Raw genomic sequence first — 19,300 nt, 5'->3', positions numbered from 1 at the left:
TCTATTATTACCTTACTTGAAAGGGTCATGAATAATAATGTTGAGCTCTGCTCTGATTGGCTGTTTCACTGAGCCGCTCCTTCAGTAGCTCTGTGTGTGTGTGTAAACATCTTATGTTTGAGGCTGTATTAAACGAAGATACGATATTTGAGGAATAATCAATTGTTTAGAGATTGTCAATTGACGTTTCTGATGGGTAAGTTTGTGTTTATTTTCAGTATGGACCTACAAAACATAAAAAGCCTGAACGCTAGCATATAGCATTAACTAGCATATAGCGCTAACCAGTGTTCGAATTATGTCAAAGCTTATGGGGGGTCCCCTAGCTAAGCCCCACCCCCCCGGCCAAGCTCCACCCCCTCATTACCTTGAAAACTCATCAAATTAGTGTGAAACACTGGCAAGGCCAAACATTTTAAACAGAATAGAACTCACTCTTAAATTGCATAATTTTACTATATAGTAGTAGTTAAATGGATTACATTGCGTTTTTTGAGTCAGATCGAATAATTTTCGGATCAGCAAAACTGGAAATTATGAGCATATAAAAATAGAAAAGTTACAAATAAAGTAAGATCTAACAGTAGTATTTAGGTACATAAATAGAATCAAATGAATAATAACACTGTCTTCTTCACTGTATAAATTAAATAAAATTAATCTTTTTAAAGATACACAAGTAATTTTCCTGTTTTCTGTTAATTAATATAAATGACACAAACATAAGCAGATAGGAACTGCTACTTTCAGACCAACACAAAGATCTGATTTCTTTCCGAACTGTTTGCAACTTTAAGACATAACTGATTGTTTTTATGAGACTAGTTGCCAAGACTTTCGAAATAATTTTGTGTTTGCATGCTTTAGGAAACGCACGCTCACTTTTTAACATCTTGCGCTCAAATTGTCTGTTTTTTTGGGGGGGCACTAGGGCCGGTGTTAGCATGCCACCAGGTTGAAGGTTGCTGTCCCTATGCTGACAGCACTCACAGAAGCCCCATTCGCGTAATTTGCGGGTGGTATACGATCCCACCGCTTTATGCCCAAGTTGATTGTGCCCCAACTTCCGACCACGGAATAATTCTTGCGTTCATAATCATAAATAGGGTCCATATTCATTTTAAATGCATGGACAACGCATGACGCGCCGCTTTCTTCTGCTTTTCAAAGCGGTCGCCTGTGAACACGACTTTTGTTTTAGACGCGTCTATATTTGAGTGCACTTGCCGCACGTTTGGATTTAAAATAAACTTGAGCGCGACTTGATACGAACGGCCTCTAAAAGGTAAATGTCGTATTTTTTATATCTAAGTTATATTTGTAACAATGATTAATCTATGAATAGTTATTCTTCATCTATTTCATGCAAAACTCTAGGGGAAAAAATATAGGGGAAAACATTTGTTCCTTTTCAGCAGTTTTTGAATAAGTTAATTGAATAATATTAAAATACATTATGGTAGGGCTGCACGATTATGGCAAAATCATAACTGTTTTAGACTACTGTATTTGCATTGAATTGGAAATTATATTTTTGGAAAATATATTAATTGCAAGGCTGCAGAGAATAGTGCACTATTGCAGACTTATAAACTACTGAGGATTAAATTATATTATTTTAATATAGTCAGTGGTGAACTAAAGTGGGCCGGTCTAAGACATGAAACTCCAGGGCTTTAAATGAGTCCCACTTCGGCCCTGCATGTTACATTTTTCCAAGGTTTAAAAAACACATCCAAAAGATACTTAGTTATAGTTATTTATTTCTGAAAGATGCGTATTTGAGCGATAGGCTAAGTATTAAAGAGAATATCATTTAAGCGTGATTTCTTCTGCTTTCCCAATAAAATATTTTGTGTGACTGGGTTGACCAGCCGTCAGTCTGAGTGGATAGCTTTGCCACTGTTATGAAATATTTGTTTGAGAAGATTTTTTTTAAATCCCTTAAACCTAAAGATTACTAAAGATTCTTACCGCAACTGAGGTAAAAAATACTCCACACGCAGATAGAGACATTAAAATAGTCATTTAAATTATTTAATTGCGAAATTGGGACAAATAACGGACAGTATCGCTTTGTGACACGCAAAATTAGGATTTTAAATTCATGTAGTATTTTGATTTTAATAAAAACCAAGGGACCCCCTAATTTATGTTTTTGTGCTTTATGGGGGTCCCTTAAGGCTTATAGGAGGTCCGGGACCCCCCCAGACCCCCTTCAATTCGAACACTGGCGCTAACTCAACCTTCACAACTTTCTTTCTACCTTTTTACAATACTCTTTCTAGTATTGTAACAACATTGTAATTAATGTGTAATGTAATGTTTTGGGGGAACATCTCGACTGTAACGTCACAGTTGGTGTTATGTTGAGATTGGTCTGTTTTCCAGCTGTCTTTTGCATGCACGAGGTTTACATAGGAAGGAAAACAATCATGTTTGAGGCTTACAATATGTCATTACCGTGTACATCAATGCAATTTACAGTTGTCTTGCATGTATTCTTCACAGCCAATTCCATTGCCAAAAACTGATTTAGGTTTTGCATTGAAAGAACTTTTGATACTAAATTTAGCTATAATTTTATAGTGTACCAGTCCTTCCAGAATTTTTTTTTTTTTGTGGCACATTTCCTTAAAAATGCGATGGAATATGCAGGATATTTATGCAATTTTATGCAATGATGTTCACGTCACATAGTTATTTCATAACATTCCCATGGCAACAGGGGACATGGCTTCGCTTGTGTGAAGTAAATGCAAAATTTTTCAACTTTCTGCTAAGATGCATGTGATTTTTGCTACGAAAATGCGGGGATTATGAAATCATGCACGCCCCGCATATTTTTCACGCGGAAATCTGCAATTTATGCTGCGAAAGTGCACCATATTTGAAAAAAAAAAATGCGGCCCCCACATAAATCGTATAGATCACATAATCACGTTTTTCTGGAGGGACTGGTATACATATTTAGTATAATTTAAGTATACATATATTAATTTATTTACTATTAAAAATACTAACATTGAATCTTGATGAATAAAAGTTGTCCTTTTTTATTAAAAGTAACTATTTTACCACATATTTGTGTGCTATTTTGTTACACTAAAAATGCTGGGTTATTTTCGAACAAGCATAGGTTAAATTACAACTCAACAGGTTTTGTTCATCCCTTTTTGACCCAGCACTGAGGTAAAAGTACCTCAGCATATTTAAGAGTATTAGTGCTGTTTTTCTTCTTATTAAATAATTTAATAAGTTTATCAACATATGTCTCACATCTACTTAATATAAATATATAATTCACTTTATTATGTGACCCTGTCTGTGAAATCCAGACTAAAGTCTTATAATTTACTGATGAGATTAGGAGCATCAAAGTTTGATACTACTTTTTTGATAATGTACTTTAAATTTTGCAGAATGATTTGATTTATGTAGAAAACAGTAAATCACAAAAAATGACTTCACAGGCAGCGTCACATATGTGATATTTATGGAGCATGCAGGGTTGCATTATAGACATCCAGGCAGCTCACTAGATTCTAAACCGAGCTCATGAGTTCACTGTAACTCCCAGTATAATAATAAAATTTCTCTTAAAATGCTTTTAATTTTCACCAGGGGGCCATAATCGTGCTGCACGTCCAGTCGTCCCCGCCTCATATATCTGTTGGGTAACGTTTCGGCCCAGTCATCTCTGTCTACCCACTGCGTTTAATGCGCTGCATTGTTTTTCAGTTACAGGTCATTAAAAATTTAGAAACAGCATATCAAAACTCTTAATCGAATCTAAAACCCCTCCCTCATCTGCAACGGGCTCCTATCAGAACCAATTAGAGGCAGGCGAGGCTGACAGTAATGGGTGCTATCTGCCGGTCCCCCGGGGGCGGATGGAGGGAGACAGATAGCGGGAGGGCAGGTACGATTTACAGAATCCCCGTGGTGGTACCTCCCTCGCCCTCCCCATCCCTGGAGAACTAATGCTCCCTAATGCACAAGACGGACGGAGATAATACCCCCGATTACAAACGCATCCCTCTCTAATCCAATCAACTCTCAGCCTACCCACAACCACACATACACACGCAGTCTTTTCTACTGGACCCTGTACCTGACTCAGGATATCGAACAGCAGGGGAGATGTGTGTAATAATGTGACATATATAGAGAGAGAAAAATGATTGACAGCCAGAAAGAATTGGAACATTTTAAAGTGGCCGGCTTTTTTCATTATGACATCATTACGAGCGTGATGATGTCACTGAGGAATTTTGAAGGAAAACAACTGCAGTGCTTAGCTCGACTCTGATTTCTTTTCTCTCTCTTTTTCTATCTCAGCCATTTAGTCACAAAAGCCCAGTGACCCCGAAACACTCTTTTCCCAGCAATATCCAATCAGCAAAGAGATCTAAAGGGTCAAAGGTCTTGCCACTTGATGTCATTCCAAGGTCTAGTTTTATAGACCGGGCTTAAAAATTCTGGTATCTGTGACTACAAATCTCTCCTCAGATTTCTGGAAAGCCAGTCATTCATACCCAGAGTGTTTATGTAGTTAAAACTCCTGTTTTATTCGTGTCGACGGGTTTTGTTAAAGCTCCCGTTCTTTCTGTGTTTTTGAAGCTTTGATTGTGTTTACAGTGCACAGTATAACATGTGTTCATGTTTCACGTGTAAAAAACGCAGCATTTTTCACACAATGACTTATCTGTATAGCGCTGTTTTCACTGTCCTCAAAACGAGCTGATGTCTTCCTTGTTCTATGAAGTCCCTCCTTCAGAAATACGTATAAAGTTCTGATTGTGTAGTTTGTTTAGTGTGTTGTGATTCGATAGCAGCTTAGCTTGCCGTTAGCTTAGCTGGTGACTGACGTGTTCCTGTGGGCGGAGTTTACTCAAAAAACTGTTTAACTGACGTCATTAAATTGGGAAGTAGAGGACTGTAGTCCAAACAGGACTATCTTTCATTATCATTTATGCATTTGGCAGATGCTTTTATCCAAAGAGACAGTGAATACAAAATATTAATTTTTATCAGTTTGCATTTTCCCTGGTTTTAAACCAATGACCTTTTGCGCTTATAATGCAAAGCTTAATTACCACCAAGCTATACAGGAGCACAGGATCAAACCCAAATGCTGTTTTTAATTCTGTGTAACACGTCCGCTTTGCCAGAAGTGAAAATTATTAGTGAATATAATTCACACAAAGCTGTCATATACGGTTTCAGAAGACTTAGCTTATAGTTGTGTGGATCTTCTTTATGTGTGTGGAGCTAGCCGCTGGTCCTTATGACCGGTTATTGTTTAAAGGTCACATTCTTTATGATCCCATTTTTAAACCCTAGTTGGTGTTATGTTGCTATAATAGCATAAATAATACCTGTAAAATGTTAAATCTCAAAGTTCACTGCCAGGCGAAATATTTTCTTTAACAGAATTCCCCTTTCAAAGCCTACAGCGAACGTCCGGTTTGGACTACAGTCTACAGTATTTCCTGCTTTAATGACGTCACTAGAACAGATTTTTTACTTTTAAGTCCGCCCACAGGAGTACGTCAGTCGCCAGCTAAGCTAACGGCAAGCTAAGCTGCTATCGAATCACAACACGCTAAACAAACTAAACAATCAAAACTCAATATGTATTTCTGAAGGAGGGACTTCATTGAACAAGGAAGACATCAGCTCGTTTTGAGGACAGAGAATACAGCGGTATACAGATAAGTATTGTGTGAAAAATACTGTGTTTTTACACGTGTTAAATGAACACATGTTATATTGCACACTGTAAACACAATCAAAGCTTCAAAAACACACAAAGAATGGGAGCTTTAAAAAAACTAACTAAATTGAACGTAGTCTTGTAGAATTACGCACTTTAAGCGTGCGAGCCTAAAGGGCTCGTTATAGTCGTGCATAGGTCCTACGGCGTAGGTTCCGCGTCGGTTTTCATTTATACTTTTGCGTCGTCATCTGCGTCGACGTGCAAACACACGCGCGACCGCTGGTGGGCAGTATCCACGTGTGTAACCACAGTAGCAGCGCGATCGTCAGAGAAGAAGAAGCTTGGCAAGTTAACCCACAAACGAAGAAGAAACAGCAACTTGTTGTGTATAATTTGAGAAGACCAGCGATGATGGAAGTAAATAAAAAGCGACTTTTGATGCAGTTGGAGTTAAATCACTCCTCAACTTGGCTCTTCTTTGTTTTCACCGTCACAAACGGAAATACCTATGACGCAGTTTTTTTACCTGACGGGAGGGGTTCTGGTGGACCAATCACAGCGCTTGCGGTCCGCGTAGATCTGACGCGCTGTTAAAATTTTTGTGAGGTGCGCGTCAGGCTACGCAGAGCTACGCACAGGCTACGGATAGCCTACGCTATAGTCATGCGTAGGCTACACCGTAGCTACGCCGTAGGACCTACGCACGACTATAAATCGCCCTTAAGCGGGAACAGTTTGAGTCAGAAACAAAAATGGCAGGTTAGAGCTTGACATTTTTTGCGGTGGAAATATGCAATTTCCAAATACAGAACTTCTGCAAGGCTTGAAAGAGGTCAAGCCTCAGCCAAGTAAGAAAAAGTAACGCAAAAGTAACGTAAATATTACTTTCCATGAAAAGTAACTAAGCAACACATTTAGTTTGCATTAAGCGCATTTTTACATATCTTCCCCAAAATTAGTATAAATGAAATGAAAGTTAATTAAACACAGTTGGCATCCAGCCAGAAGTGGTTTGATACTATATTGCAATCGTGATGCATACAAAGTCTAGCGTGACCTGGTCACGGGTATAACTCTCAAAAGGCCATCGACAGAAACGTCACCGTGGTAGTTTGCTCTTGTTTTGATGTTTTTACACTCGCTTTTCCGAGCGCTTTGCCTATCCGTTTACTCTGCACATAACCCTATATTTATCTTGGGGATTTTTCAAATAATACAGCGCTCCTGCAGAGTAGTGCAATGTGGGTATTTTCAGGAAACACTCGGGTGCCGAAGAAAGAACGAGCGTTTCGATCCGGCTCAGCTTTCAACAAAAAACAGCTTTCAATTATGACATTCGCAAGATTGCACACCTGTCCTCGGAAAGAATGGAGGAAAGGTGTCTCTCCTTTCTTTCTTCATTACTGTATTCTTTCCACTGTTCTTCTACGTTTGTCGTTTTCACAAAAAGGTGATGGACTATACGGTGACATCTACTCTTTTTTCACGCTCGATCTTGTCTCTCTCTCTCTCTTTCTCGTGTGATGGAGTCTAGAACTGTAGTATGATTTATCACCAGCTGAAGGCTCTGGATGGCGTCACTCTAAATGTGTGTGTGTGTCACTAAACTCTGTTAGGTCCATCTGTACAGTGAGTTACTATGGACAGTGTGTGTGTGTGTGTCTGCATGAAAACACTGGCTTATCATCGCGGAGAACAATTCTCAGATGGTGAACTCCCTGCTGACTAAGGTTAAATCTATTTTACACCCCACACACATATGTGCTAACATTAGTCAAATGCTCACACACAATGCTCGAGCACCCGTGTTTCATGCAGTATATCAGACACACACATCCTAACCCACAAACCTTTTTGACTTTTTTACTCATCACACACACACATGCATTGAAAGGGTGTAATGATAGTGATTTGTAGCAGTTACAAGCACGTGTGGTGCCATTGCCTCAATGTGGTCTTACACTGCATAGATAATGGCAAGGTCAGAGGTTGAGTGTGAGGGAGAGGGTGTTGGGGGGCATTCGGGCACTTTGGCAAATTGGCTCATGTCCCTAGGGAGGGGGGTGGGGCAGAGGGGTGACACAGAGACATGACATCATAGAATCCCTGGAGAGGAGGCAGGAGCAGAAGGTGTGGACAGAGATTTGCCACCTGGCTGGAAAGAATCTCTGTGCGGCTGTTAGCATGCTCTTTATACTGGGAACTGTTTATAGCGTGGCTAAGGCAAACATTGTTGTTTCAAAACCCTTAACCCTGAATATCAAATTGTAACAAATAGCTCATTATTGTTTGTGTTATAGGCATGAATAATTTCTTACAGCATGTTAATAAAGAAAGGTTTGGTATTACATGGTTTTTTGGAGGAACCTGGGCCATGTCCAAAATATCATGGGCTCTTGTGACTTTAACCAATGAGCAACAACTTAATATCTACCTAGCAACATCATGGTATCCTCCTTACAAACCTAACACCCTTTTTTACTACTGTAGCTCTAACTAGTTCTTTGGAAAATGTTAAAGTGCACCTATTTCATTGCTAAAACAGTGTTATTTTGTGTATTAGTATAATACGTTCGCGTGGTTTATGGTTCAAAAAACACATAATTTTCATAAAAATAAATATCATAAATTTTTGTAGCTCCAGATATACTGCTTTTCACAAACCTATTGATTTTGTACAAAACTCATCAATATGAAAAGCTCTGTGTCCCTGATTGGCCAACTAATCTGTACATTGTGATTGGCCTGAATACCTCTGTCTACCTTTATCCGTTTATCCGTGTATATATACTAGGGGTGTCACGATTCTTCAAATCCTCGATTCGATTACATTTTCGATTCTAAGGTCACGATTCGATCCGATTCTCGATTTTTACATATTTTTTTTTTAAGACAAAAATGATATGCCATTATTTATTATTATTATTATAGTTTAACATTAACATGCACATTGCATAACTCGCATGGGGGTTTGTGGGCTTCACTTAACGCGAGAGCTTGTAGAGAGAGGATTCCTTCTTGCACGCACATTAATGCACATGGACTTTAATGCGCGTGTCTTGGACTCATAGCATCTGAAATAAATCCAGCATCATAAGCAGCTGCGCTTCTCTCTGTCTCATGTGCACGTGCACGCGCTCTCGCATCTGTCCGAAGTCTAAACATAAACTAAAGTAGTAATCCTTATGTATTTGTTCAGTTTTATGCGTTTCATGCGAGCTGAGGCAAACTATCCCTTTTGTTTCAAATATAATCCGCTGCATCTTTGCGCCTCTCTCACTCTCGCGCACGTGCAGAGAGCTGCGCTCTGTCCAAAGGCAGATCACTAGGTAGTAATCCTGTTTATGATATGCATTTCAAGGAGTTGTAGCATCCCTCGTGTTTAAAATATGATCGCGTTCGGCTGGACAGATGTTTTTAAAGGCATCTCTGAGAGTTTCTTTCCCTCTCTTGGCAAGCCGCCCGGACGTGACATGGGGGCGTGGCAGCATCGATGATCCCATTTTTTAATTCGAAGTTCGAAGCTGTGACTTAATTTCGATCGATTTCGATTTAAAATCGAAATCGTGACACCCTTAATATATACATATATATTATCAGTGTTGGGGAAAGTTACTTTTAAAAGTAATGCATTACAATATTAAGTTACTCCCCAAAAAAGTAACTACTTGCGTTACTTAGTTACTTTTCATGGAAAGTAATGCTTACGTTACTTTTAAGTTACTTTTTTGTCACTTTTTCTTACTTGGCTGAGGCTTGCAGGTGTTTTTTTATGATCACAAAAATGTCAAGCTCTGTCCTGCCATCTCAGTTTCTGACTCAAACTGTTCCCGCTCAGGCGCACAGAGTGCGTAATTCTACGTAATATGTTCAGTTTAATTCATGACATTATTTCATTTTTAAATTGAATTAATTAAACTGAAAAACTGAAAAGTAACAAGTAAAGTAATGCGTTACTTTACTCGTTACTTCAGAAAAGTAATATTATTACGTAATGCACGTTACTTGTAATGCGTTACCCCCAACGCTGTATATTATGTTTTAATCTCCATAAAATAAAATAAAAAATTTACCTATTATATAATAAATCCCATATAGAATCAGCCATGTCTGGCTCTCTCCCAAGGGTATTTTTCCCTCCTAGGACTTTTCAGCCACAGGGTGTTTCCTCCTAGGGTTTTTTTTCAACCCCTTGGGAGTCTGCTGACATTGGCTTAACTTAGCACCCTCTTACATATGTTACATTTTTACTACGCTCGAAAGTAGGGTTAATCTTAACAGCTGTATTCTGCTGCTTATGTTTTATGATTTTTCTGTGTTTTTTCCTGCATCTATTAAGGTAAAGCTGCTTTGAAAAGCGCTATATAAATAAAATTGAATTAAAAAAACTTAATTGAATTGCTGGAAATCTGACACTACTTACCATGTTTGAAAGGTTCGGTCAATGCTGCGTCATCATTTACTTTGGGGTTTGTACCTTTTGCATATCGTTAACATGTACTAACACACACTTACACACCAAAGGAAAAGTAAAATCGTGAATCGGACCACAGTTGCTCTTTAATAAAAAATAATACACAGTATAGGCAGCCAGATGTTATCACAAAAATAAACCCTGACGTTGTGATCAAGACCTGACGCGAAGCGGACTGTCTGTGCATTATCTCACTTATTACACAGGTATTTACCTCATAAGTAAAGTAAGGAACAGTAAATAGTGATTTGAAATATTTTATTTGTTCATTTTTAACTAATGCAGACCTTCTGCCAGGGAAACCTGTTTACTTTCGGTTTTAAGATAAGACGTTCAAATGTCACAAACACACTATTTGGTTTAATCACTGACGGATATGTTATTAAAAGTCATATTTATATTTAAGTTTGTGTAATGTTAAACTGTACCCATCAAACTGATTTGCAGCATCCGGGTAACCGTGTGTTATTAGTTTTAAGCAGCAGTTATCTGAAAAGAACAAAGCTTGGATCGTTGGAACTGGCCAATCAGAATCAAGCATTCCAATTAGACAATACTTATGATATATGACACATTATCAAATGCAGATGTTCCATATCACATATTTGATAAATAGATTGAAAGGTAAGTAGGTAGATAGGTAGATGTACCAATAAATACAGAATAACACAATGTACAATTAACAAATTAAGTAGATATAATAGATGATCATCAAAATTCCATGATCTGCATTCCTGTATCTGATTATTACAATGGTTACAAACTGTTGACTACAATCCGTGTGTTTGTTGTAGTCAAAGAAAAGAGATTTACATTGGAGATGATATCTCGTGTCATCGTTTACTTTGGGATTTGTACCTTTTGCATATCGTTAACGTGTACTGATACACACACACCAAACAAATGTAAAATCGTGAATCGGATAATTGGTGCTCTTTAAAAAGAATATTTTTTTTACTTTTGACTGAATGGTTTATTAAAAAGCCAAAAACGGTTCTTCTGCCATCGCTTTGAAGAACCTTCTAAGCATCTTTATTTTTAAGAGTGTTGGACAATTTTGACATTATTGCTAATGTTAATGATGCTCCATTTGAATACTTTGAGATTTAAGAGTATATTAAGATATAAACATAAAAAGAGAAAAATTGGGTGAAACTCAAATAGATCCACACCGGATCCACTCTGAAGTCAGCAACTCCAGTGTGGTTTTGGTGCGGATTCGCCCCGGAGTCTTTTGCTATCTGAGAAGCTACTGTGCAGAGAAAGAGGAAGATGAGTGGAACTGAGGAAGAGCAACAATTAGAAAGAGGCTAACCTCCTAAGACCAAAGATTTGGTTTGTCTTTTTTCAGATTTACTCCAGCTATTTGGGGGTTAGGAAGAACTGATAAATATAATAACCAAATATTTTTCTTTGAACATGAGGCAGTGTAAATGTGCATGTTTGTGTACAACAGGTTCCAGTTACACAGAATTAAGTATTATGGTGCTTAACAACCAAAAATGTGATATCCAAATATCTGGACATTCAGATCTTAGGAAGTTAAAGAGGGTATAAGAGTAGATTCCTGATGAAAAAGTCAGCGGTAATCTTTGAACTTGTTTAAATCCCTAACTATACTAATAGTGACGCCTACCTTACCAATTACTACTAATGAAGACCAAATCCTGTTTTAACAATGTTTGTTTTTATAGGAGTAATACCGGGGCTCAGGTGGATTCTGCCCTAATGAGCCAATCGAGGCCGTCATAATGCTTGCCCTGATTTCAGCCAGGAACACCAACAGAATTTGGCCCAGAGGACACACGATGAACACATGCACTCTCTCTTCACAAAAAGGGGGTCGGGTTTTGACAGCAAAGACAGAAAATGTAAAATCGAGGGAAGGAGAAAGAAAAGGAGGTTGATGGAGTGAAGAGGGCCAGAGGCTGAGAGAGAAGCTATCATCAAACCATACAGCGTTTCAGCTTTCTGTGCTTAATGGACTCGCTGAGCAAAAAGACGGCCTAGATGATCCAAGAGAGAAAGAGAGAGAGAGAGAGACAGAAAGTTATAAAGCATAACGCATTAATGGCCTGATGATGCTTGTATTAATAACACAGCAGGACTACACAAAATCATTTTGACTCATCTCTAACTAACCGCTCTCAACCGCTGACCCCTCGATTCAAGTCCGTTCTTAGAAATGTCACTGTTTTATTGTGTTCACAACAGCCTGGAAAATAAAATTATACCTAACATGCTAGATATCGCATATGCCTGTTTATACATTGCATCTGTGTTTGCTGTGTATAATACAGTTTTTGGAGAGAATAAGAAACTCTTAAGATGATAACACACATACTGTACACTGTAAACAATTTAGCGGTAGTTTGCCAGTAACTTACTGTAGATTTCTATTTATCTAATTTATTGGCAAACGTTTGTTCAAAGAAAAGTGAATATTAAATATTAAGTCTTTGTCTTTTCAGAATACAATTTTTAAAGGCTCATGCAAAGCATTCTGGGAAACAGAAATCCTCATCAACCTTTTATTATGGTTTACAGCAAAGCTTTGTATGATACTGTAGTTTTCATAGCTTTCTCCTGTAAAGATAAAGTCTTGTTAATCTATAATGTTCATTTATCTTTGAACAAACTGTTGCCAGTAAATAAAATTTATTTAAAGGGGACATTTCACAAGACTTTTCTTTTAGATGTCAAATAAAATCTTTGGTGTCCACAGAGTGATGTTTTAGCTCAAAATACCATATAGATAATTTATTATAGCATGTTAAAATTGCCACTTTGTAGGTGTGAGCGAAAATGTGCCGTTTGTGGGTGTGTCCTTTAAAATGCAAATGAGTTGATCTCTGCACTAAATGACACGTGGTTGGATAGTGAAGGTTAAGGGGTGGTTTTATCCCCTTCTGACATCACAAGGGGAGCCAAATTTCAATGACCTATTTTTTCACATGCTTGCAGTGAATGGTTTACCAAAACTAAATTACTGGGTTTGATTTTTTTTTTACATTTTCTAGGTAGATGGAAGCACTGGGGACCCAATTATAGCACTTAAACATGGAAAAGGTCAGATTTTCATGATATGTCCCCTTTAAATCTACAGTAAGTGGCTGGCAAACTGCTGCCAGTTATATTGTACTTTCTACAGAAATTTTTTACAGTGTAGGTATGTAGTTTATAATACACAATATTATTAGGTCCACTATTAAAATGATTACTTACCCAATTCTCTTCAGTATATTGCATTAAATCCATTGCATTAAATAATTATTTAAATTGATTGTACTGCATATTTAATTTCACGGCATTGCCTAGCAAGTGAAGCATATAAACTGTCAATCTTTACACATTGTTGATGACTAAATCTAACTTGTACCTTTATTGTTTTATATTAGTGCTGTTAAAAGATTAATCGCGATTAATCGCATTCAAAATAAAGGTTTGTTTTTGCATAATATATATATATATATATATATATATATATATATATATATATATATATATATATATATATATATATATATATATATATATATATATATATATATATATATATATGTGTGCACTGTGTATATTTTTGTGTATATAAACAGTCCCTCTAGAAAAACGTGATTATGCGATCGCATGATTCAATGCATAATCACCCAAAGTCTGCATATTCATGCGGGGGCCGCATTTTTCAAATACGTTGCATAAATGACAGATTTCTGGGCTTGCATGATTTCACAATCCCCGCATTTTCGTAGCAAAAAGTCAATTATATTTTAGCACAAAGTTGAAAAATGTTGCATTTACTTCAGACAAGCGCAGCCATGTCCCCTGTTGCCATGGGAACTTTATGAAGTGACGTGATTGTGTAACGTGAACATCATTGAAAAGCTGCAAACAAGTTCCCGCAATTTTTGCAAGTTCCCGCCATTTCATCGCATGATATTCCATCACATTCAAAAAAAAAAAAAAACGTGCCGCAAGATCAAGGATTTTTGCTCGCAACAAAATAAAGTTTTTCTGGAAAGACTGTATAAATATATACACACACCACACACACACACACACATGCATTTATGTATTCAGGAAGGTTTTACATGTGTGTGTATATATATAAATATATATATTCTTAAATGTATATATTTATGTGTGTATTTTTATATAAATAATTATTACACACAATACACAGATATATTATGCAAACACAAACTTTTATTTTCCATGTGATTAATCGTGATTAATCTTTTGACAGCCCTAGTTTATATTATTATTTAACTAACTCACTGACTTTATAATCTATCCAAATAATCCATTGTTAAATATAGATAAGCAAGTCATCATCATATCTGTCCATTGCAAATTAGCCAATCATATGGGAGTTTTCAATCCTGCCAATAAGAACACATTTCCTTTCTGAAAGTTTATGCGTCCATGCGCGCGTGCGCGTGCGTATGCTGAACAATGATATTAACGGAGCAGTTCTTTCTTTAGGCCCCACATTTTTATTTTACAGATAATAACTTTAGACATTTCGATATTGACTGCTGAACTCGAACCGTCCACTATAAATGTTTTCATTTTAAGAACTGTCCACTTTATCTTAAGAGTCGGTATATCTATGAGAGAGACAGCTTTAAAGTACAATTCATTGCTTTTACTCCACGAAATGGGGAAAACATGTCAATATTAAACCGTGGTTTTATTAGCTTGAAAACAGGTCCTCTGTTTATATCCCTGTGAGCTGTTGGTCTCCAACATCCCATTTCTTTATCTGTCACTCGTCTCTCTCTCTCTCTCTCTCTCTCTCTCTCTCTCTCTCTCTCTCTCTCTCTCTCTCTCTCTCTCTCTCTCTCTCTCTCTCTCTCTCTCTCTCTCTCTCTCTCTCTCTCTCTCTCTCAACAGCTGCTGTTATGTGTGTCTGATTCCCAAACCCCCCACGGGCAGGAGAAGTGAACACGAACACACTCACTACAAGGCTGGGCGGTCCGGTTCGGTCCCGTCTGGCCGACATCACTGTGATTACAGCACATACATCAGTGAGGTTCACCCCAACAAAAACCAAACACTTATCCTCTCACATTCACCTCACATTCTCCGCGCGCCTCGGGCGTTTCTCAGCCATCCGCTGAATAAGATGAGCTCATAAATTAAATGCAACAGAGATATTGATTCAAGTGAATGGTATTATAAGCGTAGAGACGCCCGAGGACACCGTATTATGCCGATGCGTTCATTAATATTTGCTGTTGAACACGGGTGCAGGTTCTTAGACATTCTGGCCTGATACTGCTGACGAATAACACAGCTTAAACTATTTTGACCAGATCTAACATTGAGGATTGGTTTTTGTCAGGTGCAAATTCATATGCACCACGTGCGTATGGCACAATGGGGGTTTTATTAATTTATTGAAGACGACGTCATTTATGAAGTCATAACCTTGAGCTATCTACGTCTCGACAATAGGCATAAAGCGTTCGTAAAGCAATGAAGTCGATGTCTTTTATGAAGTCACGTCCACCCTGGGGTGCCATGTGTATTAAAATATTTATTCAAATATGATGGTGAGACATACAAAATCAATAAAAGTGTGATTCCGGTTTCATAAATAATTGTTGTGAAAATGTTATCAAAGTTGGTAAATTTCAGAGTATTTTTGCTGACAAGATGTTCATGTTGTTTTATTGAAAGTTATCCCATACTGACAAAAAGTACAAAAAGGAAGATCAGGATGGCTGCTTAAATCAATGTATCCTGAGGTTAGATTTCATACTAGAATGATTTTTATTCATTATGCAGATTAAATTGGAAAACTTGCTGCCAGGTCTGCGTTCATATTCCTTGATAAGCGCAACAGTTCTCGTGACTATTATTCTTTATTATAATGATCTTTACTCACTTGGAATGTTGATAATTTTGTTCCCCCCAAAAAATGATACATGTGTATGATTTCTGACATGAAAATAACGGTGAAATAAGTATAAAATTCAATAAACTATGTTAACAATAAAAATATTTCAGAGACTCTTTAATAGCTATTTTCAGTGTGCTGGCGCCTCCTGCTGGTTTGAAGATAAACAACACCCTCAATTTGACCTCTATATTTGCATGAGTATTTTTTTTTACTTTTTTGAACTGTTGTCTAATTGTACCTACGAGGTAATTACAAACTGTAATAATTAGAAACGTAATGCATATAAATTGCACTACATACAAACATTTGGAAAATAAATAGTAGTAATTTTATATAATAAACAAACTGTTCTACAGTATTTCATAAGATTTAGTTAAAATAGTCAATTTACAATATTTTGTTTCTACTTCGAGAAATTGCTTTCCGACGATTTATCTTTTAAGTGTGTCTTCATGATTGTCAATAAATAATTGGAGGATGCGGGCATCGATCCCGCTACCTCTCGCATGCTAAGCGAGCGCTCTACCATTTGAGCTAATCCCCCTATGTGTAATAGAGGCGTCGGAAAGAAATTCGTGTAACACCTGCCAACCCTCAAGTAGGTGTTACATTATAAGAGTACCGGCGGAAATTAAGGTAACATGTCAATACGATTCTTGTACTAAGGTATGTAATAAGTTTTAAGGTTCTCAGAAATGCATAAAAGAATGCAATGCATACTAAAATTTTGATGAAAATACTAGTAAGGAAGGACAATCCATTATCTTGAATAAATGTATATGCGTATGTTAGCAAACGGTTCCACAGTATTTCAGAAGTTTTAATTAAAATAGGCCATTTACAATATTTACTTTCTACTTCGAGAAATTGCTTTTGTTGAATTTATCTTTCAAATGTCTCTATGATTGTCAAGAAATAATGGGAGAATGCGGGAATCGATACCGCTACCTCTCGCTTGCGGTCCTACTCCTTCCCCATGGACCGAGTGAGCCAAAGTAAGCCTGCTTGAGCCAATCACTTTTGTCCCCTGTGGCTTACTTTTGACCAATCACGTTTCTCTCCTGTGGCTTACTTTTGACCAATCACGTTTCTCTCCTGTGGCTTACTTTTGACCAATCACGTTTCTCTCCTGTGGCTTACTTTTGACCAATCGCGTTTCACTCCTGGCTAACTTTTTAACCAATCACCGGAAGCTATTATTATTATTATCACCGACCTTTGCAATAGGTAAGTCTTGTTTACTTCGTTATTGAATATCGGTAATTATTGATTAATATACCGTAACGTTATATATGTTTGGAAAATTAAACGTGCCAAGTCTGTCATGTATTTCACGTGTTTTCTTCTGTGCAGTTTAACATGGTGGTTAGTTCAACGTTTGGCATTCATTAGACATTCGGCTTTATACTCGTTAAAGTTAAACTCTCTGCTCATTTCATGTTTTCAGTCCAAATCAATTCATATAACTGTGGTCAAATTGAATAGGTTTTAATTAAAATAGTCAATTTATAAAGTTTTGTTTCAACTTTGCTTTCATAGAATTTGGGGCGGTTACCCGGACAGGGTTTAGACAAATCCTAGACTAAAATAAATGTAAGAGCTGCCCAAACTGAAAACAACTTGCACTGACATATCCTAAAATACATCAGTGCCTTTTGTTTTGCCTTAAAATTCACACAAGTAAGGTTTTTAGTAAGGCATGTTTGTTAAAGCTTGTTATATTAACCAATTAAATTAAGGCCAAGTCCTGGTTTAAGATAATCCCTGTCCGGGAAACCACCACATAATCTTTCAAAGTTGTTTTAATGAGTGTCAATAAATAATTGGAGGATGCGGGCATCGATCCCGCTACCTCTCGCATGCTAAGCGAGCGCTCTACCATCTGAGCTAATCCCCCGATGTTGTCGGAATAAATTTAGTGTAACACCTGCTAGCGCTCATTATTACAGTTCCGGCGGAAATTAGGGGAACACGTCAATTCTTACAATTCTTGTATTCAGGTAGGTAATAAGTTTTAAGGTTTTGAGAATTAGAAACGTAATGCATGAAAAATTGCACTACATATAAAATTTAGAAACAAACACTAGTGAATCCATATATTATATTGAATATCCTCCTGAGACCTGGCCCATTGACATGAGTCCTCTGTAGTGGGCATGAGTTTCAGACTTCTTAGTCAGGCACAATTTGTTCAACCTACTGTCTTGTGACCAAAAATGACCATTGCATTTTTTTTTTTTTACATTTTATGGCAACATGGGGAAAGTAATACTTTTTTGATAATCATCAATTGTTTTTTTCCAACATGAGAGTCTAGACTTAAAATTTAGCAGTATTTCAGAAATGTACAATAATTTTTCCCATTTTAAAACAAAACTTTTATTTCATGTCTTTTGTAGTGGGACAAAAGTTTCAATTTTTTTAATAAAATAATTTATAACATTTTACAATAAGATTGTATTTGTTTACATTATTAAATGCATTAACTAACATAAGCCAACAATAATGAATATAGTTTATCACCATTTATTAATCTTTGTTAATGTTAATACAATTGTTCATGTTAGTTCATTGTGCATTAACAAATTCATCCCAATTGTAAGTGCCACATAAGGAATAAGAGCAACATGTTCCTATGTGTCCTCAAGGAGTAAAAAGGATACATCAAATTTCATCTTGGATTAAATATGTAATTTAAAACTACTAACCTTTAATAGCACTTTGTGGTGAAAATGAAATTGAAAACAAAAATGAATGTAAAAACAAACTTGATAATTAAATCAAGATGGATACAATTCAGAACATTCAGAACAAAATATGTTTTGTACTATAGTGGACATGTCATAAATTAAAAAATAGTGTTTATTGATATGTGTTTGTTACCATCTCAACACTTAATTTTTAAAAGAAAAAAATCTAGAAATTGTTTATGGTTCCCAGGAGGATATTAGCAAACGGTTCCACAGTATTTCATACGTTTTAATGAAAAAAGTCAATTTATAATATTTTGTGGAATTTATCTCTTTTAATTGTCTTCATGATTGTGAATAAATAATTGTAATTAATTTTAAGATATTTGCGTGGTGTTAAAAAACTGAATAAAAATGTAATAATTGGAGGATGCGGGCATCGATCCCGCTACCTCTCGCATGCTAAGCGAGCGCTCTACCATTTGAGCTAATCCCCCGATGTGCAATTG

At 36.8% G+C, this 19,300-nt stretch overlaps 3 non-coding genes across 3 annotated transcripts; all 3 read right to left on the bottom strand.

Moving 5' to 3' along the window:
• Window positions 1–16,572: 16,572 nt before the first annotated feature.
• Window positions 16,573–16,645, bottom strand: trnaa-agc (transfer RNA alanine (anticodon AGC)). The gene has a single exon. It is a non-coding gene; the product is annotated as a tRNA-Ala (tRNA).
• A 1,280-nt stretch (window positions 16,646–17,925) lies between these two features.
• Window positions 17,926–17,998, bottom strand: trnaa-agc (transfer RNA alanine (anticodon AGC)). Its single transcript has one exon. It is a non-coding gene; the product is annotated as a tRNA-Ala (tRNA).
• Window positions 17,999–19,215: 1,217 nt separating this feature from the next.
• trnaa-agc (transfer RNA alanine (anticodon AGC)) lies at window positions 19,216–19,288 on the bottom strand. Its single transcript has one exon. It is a non-coding gene; the product is annotated as a tRNA-Ala (tRNA).
• Window positions 19,289–19,300: the final 12 nt, after the last annotated feature.

This window comes from Paramisgurnus dabryanus, chromosome 16 (genome assembly GCF_030506205.2).
Source record: "Paramisgurnus dabryanus chromosome 16, PD_genome_1.1, whole genome shotgun sequence".
Lineage (NCBI taxonomy): Eukaryota > Metazoa > Chordata > Actinopteri > Cypriniformes > Cobitidae > Paramisgurnus > Paramisgurnus dabryanus.
This window is presented reverse-complemented; position numbering and strand designations above follow the sequence as displayed.